This window comes from Vombatus ursinus, unplaced genomic scaffold (genome assembly GCF_900497805.2).
Source record: "Vombatus ursinus unplaced genomic scaffold, bare-nosed wombat genome assembly UNPS02007284.1, whole genome shotgun sequence".
NCBI classification, from domain to species: domain Eukaryota; kingdom Metazoa; phylum Chordata; class Mammalia; order Diprotodontia; family Vombatidae; genus Vombatus; species Vombatus ursinus.
In genome coordinates, this window is record NW_020947062.1 from 26,059,037 (window position 1) to 26,069,207 (window position 10,171).

Here is a 10,171-nt window from a genome sequence, read left to right on the forward strand (position 1 = left end):
CTGGAGTCTTCTCAAGTTGTTTTAGGAGGGCTTTACCCCGGCTCCTGCTTATTTCTGCTGCTCTGTTTCCTCTGAAGTGATGTTCTCTCTCTCTTTTTTTTTTTTTTTTGGCAAGGCAGTTAGGGTTAAGTGACTTGTCCAGGGTCACACAGCTAGTAAGTGTCAAGTGTCTGGTCTGAGAGTGGATTTGAACTCAGGTCGTCCTGATTCCAGGGCCAGTGCTCTATTCACTGCACCACCTAGCTGCCCCTCTGTCTTTTTTTGTGGAGGAAATTTGGGGAGCCAAAAGTTTTCTGACCTACTCTACTATCTTCCCAGAATCCTCTCCCCTCTAAAATATTATTTAATAAAAATTTGCGTTTGTGCTCATAGGGATCTTTATGAATAATTTAATGGCCTCCAGTTCTATTTGACCTACCACTCCAACTCTTCCCCCCCACCCCAGCACACAATACATCAGTATGAACACAGGCCTAGGATAGGACTTTTCTCAGGAAATGATCAGCGGGCTGCAGAGAAGGTGCCCATCTTCATTCTTAGTGAAAGTTCTCACTAGAAAGATGAAATAACAGGTTCAATTTAAACAAGAAAAAAAAGAAAAAAAGATTTTCATTATATAAGGATTTATCAACCTCCCTCAGAAATGTATGTTCATGGACACTCACACATGGCTGGCTTTTTTTCTCCTACTCAGATAATTATGATTCTACAAAGCAATTTCACATCTCCTATCTTGCAGTGAAAGGACAGCAAGAAATGAGTATGACCTTTTTAGTTATCTTATAAATATCATGGCCAAAGGCCTCAGGCTGGAAGGCCTATCTATCTATCTAGCCTTGCCTTTAGGCAGTCTATTCCAAATTGGTCTATGTGACTGAGTTAGGGAAATGAGCATGTGGTATCACATCTCTGTTGCCACAAGGGAACAACTAGTTTATAGGATTCTGGATATTAGAGTTGGAAGACCATTTATTTCAACTCCCATAATGGGCTTCAGTTTCCCCGTGTCACAGACGTAGTTAGCTCTGGTAAGTACAGCCTGGTTCAGCATAGGTATGAGGATGTTGGGGATGAGGCAGGCCAGGAGCACACTTAATGCAGAGCTCTGCAGCACCCAGGGAGAAGGTGTGCACTAGGATGAGAGGAGGTCCCTCACCCAGATCAGGCCACCCTCAGACCCCTATCAGGGCACTGCAAACAAATGCCAACTGTCAGCCTTGTCATCGCTCACTGCCCAGTTGCAGGACACAGATCCAGGGCACACTAAGAAAGGGACCTACACAAAGGAGTAGGTTCCCCTCGTAGGGAGGACATGGGCTGTGTATGGAGAAAGGAGGAATTGCAGAAGTAAGTTCAGAGCAGGGTCTCACTTGTAGGTCTAGCCCAGCCTATAGAGGGATAACCAGGATGGAAATCCCAGACCAAAAGGGAGCCTATAATTCTGCATCTCTGAACGAACAGAATTTCCCAGCTGGCTGATAGAGGCTGAATCTAGAAGCAATCTAGTCTTGTCCAGACCCAAACCCAGGTCAGAAACTGGCGGAGCTCAGACCATGGGGGCAGCAAATAGATTGCCCTGGATCAGACCATTTCAGGAGTACTAAAAGCTCACATTAACATTATCTATATTTTATTGTATTTTTATTTATCTTGTTAAATACTTCCCAATTACATTTAATCTGGAGAGTGTTTGACAGCTCTCATGCAGTGGATAGAGAGTTGGCCTCAGAATTGAGAAGATTAAGTTCCTTAATAGTTTTGTCAGAGAGATTTTCATTGACAGGATGAATCTCGTCCCGTTGGGTTTTTCTTTCTCTCTAAGCAGAGATGTTTAAAATTATTTAATTAATAAAATTGTCTTTAGCAGATTGTGCCTAAAACACAGCATGTGGAATTTTTCTTCAATAGTTTTTAAAGCCACAATAATAGCATCTATGGTCTCTGTGAGATAGGCATATGAAACAGGGATTACCCCTATGTGACATGTTGTCTCCCTTGGCTAGACTAAACATTCCTCAAAGGGAGGAATGTTTTATTTTTGTCTTTATATCCCCAGTGCTTAATAAATAAATGTTTTTGACTGATTGATAGACATATAAAAATATAATAATAATAAAAATTGCAATGATTTTAGAGGTACTTGAACCTGGGGGTATCAGGAAAAGCTTCATGTAGGAAGTGGGACCTTTGGCTTTTCTTTGAAAAGAGATAAGGATTCTGAAAGTGAGAGTTGAGGAGGTAACTGAGCTGTACATGAGGATTAGCAAATAGGCCATTTTGGCTGAAAGCGGCGTATACCATGGAATATTGTGTGATAATGTTGAAAAGGTAGGCAGATGGTGAAGAGCCTTTTATTTCATCCCAGAGGCAATAGAGTTCCTGGAGATTTTTAAGGTGGGAAATGACATGGCCAGATCTAAATTCTGGGAGTCATTTTGGCAGTAGTTTGGAAGATGAAGAGAGATTTGAGACAGAGAGACCAATGGGGAAGCTATTGCAGTAGTTCAGGCAAGGGGTCACAAGGAACTCAAACTCATCAGGACCCAATTCAGATGTGGCTAACAGGAAGCTCAGTACAAGTATGGCTGAGTTGGGGCCCGTCACGTAGGACATTCATTATGGATGTGATTAAGCTATTGCCAGCTGCACAACTCATTCAATATAAATGTACTAGAGTAGAGGCTGGGCAAATGGAAGCCTCCGTACAATTTGAAGATTGGATTACAATAAAAGATATGACCATCCTGGGCCAGGGAAATTGGGGGGCATAGTACAGTCATGTCTGAATGGGCACATGATAAGGGCAGTATGCACATTGCATTCGGGAAAGATATATTGGATGTATGTTCCTGGAAGCATTGAGTCCTCATGTCCACTTAAACCTAAACTCAAGGTCTGTTGGAACTTTGGACCCTGGTCTGTCCGTACAATAGGAACTGGAGAAACAGCTGGGTTGGGATTCCACAACTATGGAAAAAGCTTTCTGGTATGCACATCGCCCTACCCCAACCTTACCTCTCCTCACTCTAGAAAACATTGAACTGAGAATAGCCTACCCCCATTTTAGGGCATTTCCCTCCTGCTAGTAAGAAAAAAATAGACTTTATTCAAAAGGCTATTTCCTGCATTTGTGACTTTTTTTTTGAAAGAATGACTCATCAGGAGGCCTTGCACAAATAAAAATTCTCTATTCAGGACACCACCCTCCCGCAATCACATATGTCTCTACCAAGGGGCCCCTTCCCTCTATGCTGACCTTCTGGAACCCCAAGGCTGAGGCCCAACTTCATCCTGTAGGAGACCTTTTTCTGGTGATATTGCTCAGTGCTTTAAGATAGATAGGTTATGTGGATCACTGCAAAACACTCTAGACTGACACTGAGGATATATGGAATCTACTTTTAGATGTATATGGAATGTACTCTAGATGTATTATTTATCCATATGATACCAAACAATTCACCCTAGGCCTTTCCCTGTCTTCTTCATAGGATTATTATAACAGTCAAATAGATAATGTCTATGAAGGCTTTTTTTTTTCCATTTTAACAATGAAATGCTATGTGGTTTTGTAGGAAGTAAAGCACAGTACTCAAGAATGGAAATCATGGTATTTGTTGCAAGCATAGCCACCAACACCGATACCACTACTGCCATCATTAACCATTATCATCATCCCTATCATCATTATTGTCACCACCTCCATCATCGTCCACATCATTGGCACCACAACCATTCCCATAAAATTATAGAATTTCAGAACCAGGAAGCATCTCAGACTTCATCTATTGGAATCCATACCTGAACAATAATCTTCTCTGTAACATTCCCAACAATCCAGACTTCGACTGAGTAACTCTGGTGAGGGGGAAACCCTCTGCCTTTCAAGGCAGCCCAGGCCACTTTGGGGTCATGCTAATCATTAGCAACTTTTCCCTTAAATCAAGCCTAAATCTACCTCTCTGCATCTTAGATTCATTTCTAATAGTTTTACACCTTGGATCAAAATGAAACAAGTTAATGCTTCTTCCACAAGCAGCTCTTCAGATCGTTGAAGACAGCAGCCATGGCCCTCTCAAGTCTTCTCCAAACTAAATATCTCCAATTCTTTCAAGGGAAGATTCAAAGGACTTGATCTTCTCACTGTAAGTCAGCCTCCTGTGGGTGTTCCATAGCTTATCAATGTCTTTCCTGAGGACTTGGGTTGAAATCCCACTTTGACACTACCAGTGTGACCTTCAGCAAGTCACTTAAGGCCCCTCTCTGGGCCTCAGTTTCCTCATCTGCAAAGTAAGGGTCAGAATTGATGGCCCTTGAATTCCCTACCTAAAATTTCTTGTTTCTTGCATTTAGTCATTTGGTCAGTTTTTAAATGTACTATAAATAAACATTTGAATAAAAGGTAAATTAGCTAAGAAATATGTTCATTTCTCTCCAGATATCTAGTAAGTATATTTTAAGTCATTCTGTTACATTCCATAACTTCTCTCATATCTTTTTGTTTGACATTATTTACTGAAAGTTAGTTTTTTAAATCATCAACATGAATGTATTTTGCCACTTAGTTAACTTTTCATTTGCGAATTGGGTCAAAGCTGAAGTGAGAGTGAAAATGAAAGATAACTCCTCATTGTTGTTGGAATTTAGAGTGAACCCCTATATTGTAGTCACCTAGGGAAAGGGAGTTGGGGCTGGAAGTTTCGGGGTTACCTCTTTCCCTTTCCTCCATGCCTTTGGATCAGGTGATTTCTGCAAAAAATTGCGGACCCAGCCTCTATGGGAGCCGGCTCTTGGTAAGGAGCAACTGGTTCTGTTAGTAAGGCAGCCTTGCTATAAAGAGCAACTGGTCCCTTGAAGGGTGGAGGCAGCAAGAAGGACCTCAGCACCAAGCTCAAGTACAGTCACCAGTCCCACAATATGAATGGCTTTGAAGAAGTGGAATTCTTGCCAGCCAACAATTCAAGGAAGATGGAAAAGCGAGGGCCAAAGAACTTGGCTGTGCTGCTGGCTTTGGTGACCTTTATCCTGCTCTCCCTCATAATTGGAATCTTATGTGGTATTTTAGTTATCGGAATGTACAGGTTATTTGAAGATTACAGATGAGAACTTTATAGCTTACTATAAAAACTCCAATTCTGTGAAATTTGCAAACCTGGCCAGCAACATAAAGGAAACATAAAAGTATTATACAATGTGAAAGGGCCCTTGGGCCCTTCTGCAAGGAATCTGAAGTAACAGCTTTCTGTGAGGTCAGTCAATTCCTACCATATGTCAGAGTTCAGTATTCCCCTTATGAGATGGAGCAGACTGAGCAGGCCATAGTGAAAAAATATGTTCCAGGTCCTGGATCTCACAGTCCTTCAACTTAGCTTCAAATGTGCCTTTCCCCACTGAGGTCAGAATAGCACAGACAGGATGAGATAACAGCTATAGCTTTTCCTTCTATGTCTGAGCTGGGGAGATGACACACTTCAATCCCCATGGATTTCTAGACAGCCACCACTCAGTCCCTGCTTGCTGTCAGAGGGCACTTTAGGAAATGTGGACCTGTTGCTGAGCCTTACCTTCCAAAGCTTTGATGTTGATGTCACACCATGTGATGAACTTGGGAGTGATGTGGTCATGTTGTATGACTCCCTGAGCCCGGTGGAGTTGTGAGAGGTGGTGCACTGTGTAGCACTTCTCCTTCCTCTTACAACTCGACCTTCCTCTCCTTTCAGAATGTCATGCTTGTCATACTCATTACCTGCATTGTCTAGTACCACCCTGATATTGAGGCTAAGTTCTTCCAGTTGCCCAAGTTGACCAGCTGTGGAAGTTACCTAAAAAGCATGCAATCATATGTTCTGTTACCCAGGCCACCACCCCTTCAATATTGACCCCACGTGGAACATCAAAGTCCCCAGTAACCCAAAGTCAAGGTTCTTTTCAAACTCTTCTATCTGATGGAGTCCCATAAAACCCTAGGCACCTGAACCAAGGACTATGTGGAGATCAATGAGGAAAAGTTCTATAGAAAGAAACCCCAATTTGTGGTCACCATCAACAATAGCAGGGTCACTATCCATTTTCCTTCAGATGAGTCCCACACTGCCACAGGATTCCTTACAGAGTATCTCTCCTACAACTCTAGTATTCCCCTCCTTGACATGTTCACTGGCAAAATGAGATGCTTTATGAGTACCATCTTGCACTGCAATGGCGTGGCTGACTCATAGACTTTAGTGATTAACTCCAGTATGTGTGTCTCAACCCACCAGTTCAACCTACCAATTGCAAGAACAAACTTTGCTGCCTAGCTCAGACCTTCAAATGTGGCAATCAGAAATGCATCTCCAAGATCCAGAAATGTGCTATGCAGAATAGCTGTGGAGACAAAAATGATGAAGCTGAGTGTGGTTGGTATTGCTTGGACTGTCCCCTGCACTGAACACACATGTAGGTGCTGCAACTGATTATGTAAGAACAAGAAAAATTCAGAATGTGACTTGGAAAAAGGATTGTAGCAAAGGCTCATGAAAAGGCCTGTGATTGTGGGCTCAGGTCATTCAGTAGATGGTCAAGGATCAGCAGATGCCAGAACTCAGATGAAGGAGAGTGGCCATGACAGGTAAGCCTCCATGCATATGACCAAGGTCACAATCACTATTCTCCATTTGGCTGGTCTGTGCAGCCCATTGCTTCATTGATGAATCAGGTTTCAGAGACCCTGACCCCGCTATGTGGATAGGTCTATCTATGCCTGCATGACCAGAGTAAGCACAGTTTCTTAGAGATACAAGAAAGACAACTAAAGATCAACAAACACCCACCCTTCAATGACCTTTGACTATGGCATTACTGTGCTAGAAAGAGACAAATTCATCTGGCCTAGCTCTGTAGTCTGGCTTTTCTGCCTACCAGATGCATCTCACACCTTCCCTACAGGTAAGGCCATCTGGGTAACAGACAAAGAGCACACTAAGGAAGGAGGCACTAGGGCATTGATTCTACTGAAGGGAGAGATCTGGGAAATCAATCAGACCATTTGCTAGTCATTGCTGCCCAAGTAGGTAACCCCAATATAATGTGTGTAGGCTTCCTAGGTAGGGGTTCTGATGCCTGCTAAAGTGACTCAGGAGGCCCTCTGTCCAATGTGGTGAGCTGGAACAAAGGTTGTTTTTGACAGAACAAGCTAGGTATCTACACAAGGGTCTCCAGGGTTGGGGACCGGATTAAAGAGAAGACAGGAGTATAGGGATTGGTCTAGATACTCTGTCTCTTTCTCACACAAGTATATAAAAATTGAAAATGGACCAATGGACATGTGTCCCTCCTAAACATACCAATTAATGCTCTACACATGGATGGACTGCCTGTTATATGCCTAGACTGAGTAGGTGATGTTCTTGAACCATAGAAGGACGATATTTTCTTGTTGGGATTTTGACACACTCAACCTCCTCTTGTCCAGCACTTTGGATTCTTGGGTATAATTGATGAAAATTTGACTTTGCTTCTTTAAAACTTTCTTAGCTTTTGTACTTGGGATGGCTGATTGAGGGTCAGTTTCACGTGATGACTCCTTAGTGCTACAGAGGAGATCAATTTAATTTAAATGAATAGACATTTTAAAAGTAGGTACCATGTGGAGAATAATGTGCTTGGCCCTAGGGGAGCTATAGAGTTTACATAAAATAGTTGCTGCCCTCCTGAATATTATCATCTTGTACAGATTGGGTGTTCCTTGTCCTAGGGCTTTGAATGAGACTCTTGTGTTACTTTTTCATCTTTTGCTCTTGTTCCATATAGATGTTGGCAACAGATTAGATATGAAGGGTGGGAAAAATGAGGTGTTAACCTAGGTTGTAAGGCTGGATGACTGGGAAGATGGTGGTACACTCAACAGTAATAGGGAAGTTAAGAAAAGGAAAGTGTTTGGAGGAAAAGATAATGAGTTCATTTTTGGACATGTTGAGTTTAAGATGTCTATGAGACATCCAGTTAGAGACATCTAAAAGGTAGTCGGAGATGTGAGACTGGAGGTTAGGAGAAAGATCAGGACTGGATAAGCAGATCTGAAAATCATCAATGTAGAGATGAGAATTAAATCTGTGGGTGCTGAGATCACCAAATGAAATCATTGTATGCAGGGAGAACAGAAAGGGACCCAAGACAGAGCACTGTAGGACACCCATGATGAATGGGTGTCACCTGGATGAAGAGCTAGCAAAAGAAACTGAGAAGGAGTAGTCAGATAGGTAAGGGGAAAATCAGGAGAAAGGAGTGTCCCAAAAACCTAGAGAAAGGAGAGCATTAAAGAGAAGAGGGTGATTGACAGTGTCAAGGCTGCAGAGAGGTCAAGAAAGAGGAGAATTTTAAAAGATCATTAGATTTGATAAGTAAGTGATCACTGGTAACTTTTGCTTGAATAATGAGGCCAAAAGCCTCAGAAGCCAAAGTGCAGAGAGAAGAGTGAGAGAAAAGGAAATGGGAGCAACTGCTGCAGAAGACTTTCTCAAGGTGTGTAGCCATCAAAGGCAGAAGAGATTCATGATGGTAGCTAGTGGGGATTAAGGAATCAAGTGAGGGTTTTTTGAGGATGAGAGAGATGTGAATAAGTTTTTATAGCAGTAGGGAAGCAGTCAATAGATGAAGATGAATGAGAGAGTGAGGATGATAGAGAAGAGACTCTCTTAGAGAAGAGAGAGATCACTTTTTCATGTGGAGAAGTTTGCCTTGGCCAAGAGAAAGGCCACCTCTTCATGTGGCAAGGAGGAGAGAGTGGCAAAAGGCTGATATGAGATCTAGAAAAGGAGAGAAGAAGGAGCTCTTTGCAAATGGCCTCATTTTTTTCAGCGAAATAGGAGGCAAGGTTCTCAACTAAGAGTATGAGGATAGGTGTGGTAGGAGATTAAAGGAAAGATGAAAAGTTTGGAAAAGTCCCTGTGGTGATAGAATGGTGAATCAGTTAAGGTGTTATAAAAGAATTACTTTGCTATAGTTAGTGTCCAGTTGAAATTATATAAAATAAACTTATAGTAGACCCAGTCATCATGGTTTAATGACTTTCTCCAACTTTGTTCAGCAGCAAGTAAGAAGCGGCAAAGGCAGAAAATGGTAGAAATAACCTAAAGCTGGGGAATTAAAAGGGTAAATCTATAAGATAAAGGGGCAAAGGACTCAAGAAGGTAATATGAATTGAACTGGTTCACTAAGAGATCAATGTGGAGAAGGGAGGATAGTGTACATAGTATAGTATATACAGATAGTATATACAGATAGTACAGAGATGATAACATTGGAAAGAACTGAGAGAGAGAGGGCTTGGAGATTATTGTGAGGATGAAGAACAGGATTTGGAATTGAACAGCAGAGGGAGAGGTGAAAGGACAAGAGATTATAATTAGATAAAGGAATTTCAGTGTTCATGAACATGGAGAAGGAACACTTGAGGGTGATGACAAGATCAAGAGCATGCTATGTTGGTGTGTAATTCTAATGGAGTGGAGGAATAGGTCATGAGATTTAATGAGCTGATGAATTAGAGTGTCTGAGGGGGTATCTAAATGTATGTATTGTGTGTGTGTATATGTATGTGTGTATATGTGTGGGTGTGTTGAAGTCCAATAACATTGCTGAAAACATCATGCTGAAAAGCATTGGAGCAAGCATAGGGCCCTGCTTCATTGCATTGGTGACTGGGAAAGCTCAAAAGCGTCACCTATTATCCAGAACGCATGCAAGCATTCCATCATAAAATGACATACAATACTGATTTACTTCTCTAGGAAATCAAATTTTTCCATAATCTTCCACAAGCCCTCATGATTGAAGGTATCAAAGGTCTTGGTCAGATTGACAAACATTGTGTTCCGGCCCCTTGTTCTGCTCCTGGCATTTCTCCTGGAGTTGTCAGGCAGCAAACACCATGTCACCATTCCTCAGCCCTTTCTGAAGCCCACTGGCTCTTAGGTAGATGTCCACTGAAACAAAATGTTCTCATCCGCCCATTCCACAGGAGTAGTTTTCACATGCTTGGGGTAGACACTCCGCTAACTCATTGACAGGATTAAGACTGCTCAGTTACCCTTAACCTGGTTTAATCCTTCTGCCAAAATGGTTTACCCCAGAGAATGTGGCTGCTGTACATGCTACAGCTTTCTTAGAGCCACAGAGGAGAGTTGGGTGA

General features: G+C 42.1%; 1 pseudogene; it reads left to right on the forward strand.

Moving 5' to 3' along the window:
* The first annotated feature begins 4,727 nt into the window (after positions 1-4,727).
* On the forward strand, positions 4,728-7,237 carry LOC114033570 (annotated as a pseudogene).
* Positions 7,238-10,171: the final 2,934 nt, after the last annotated feature.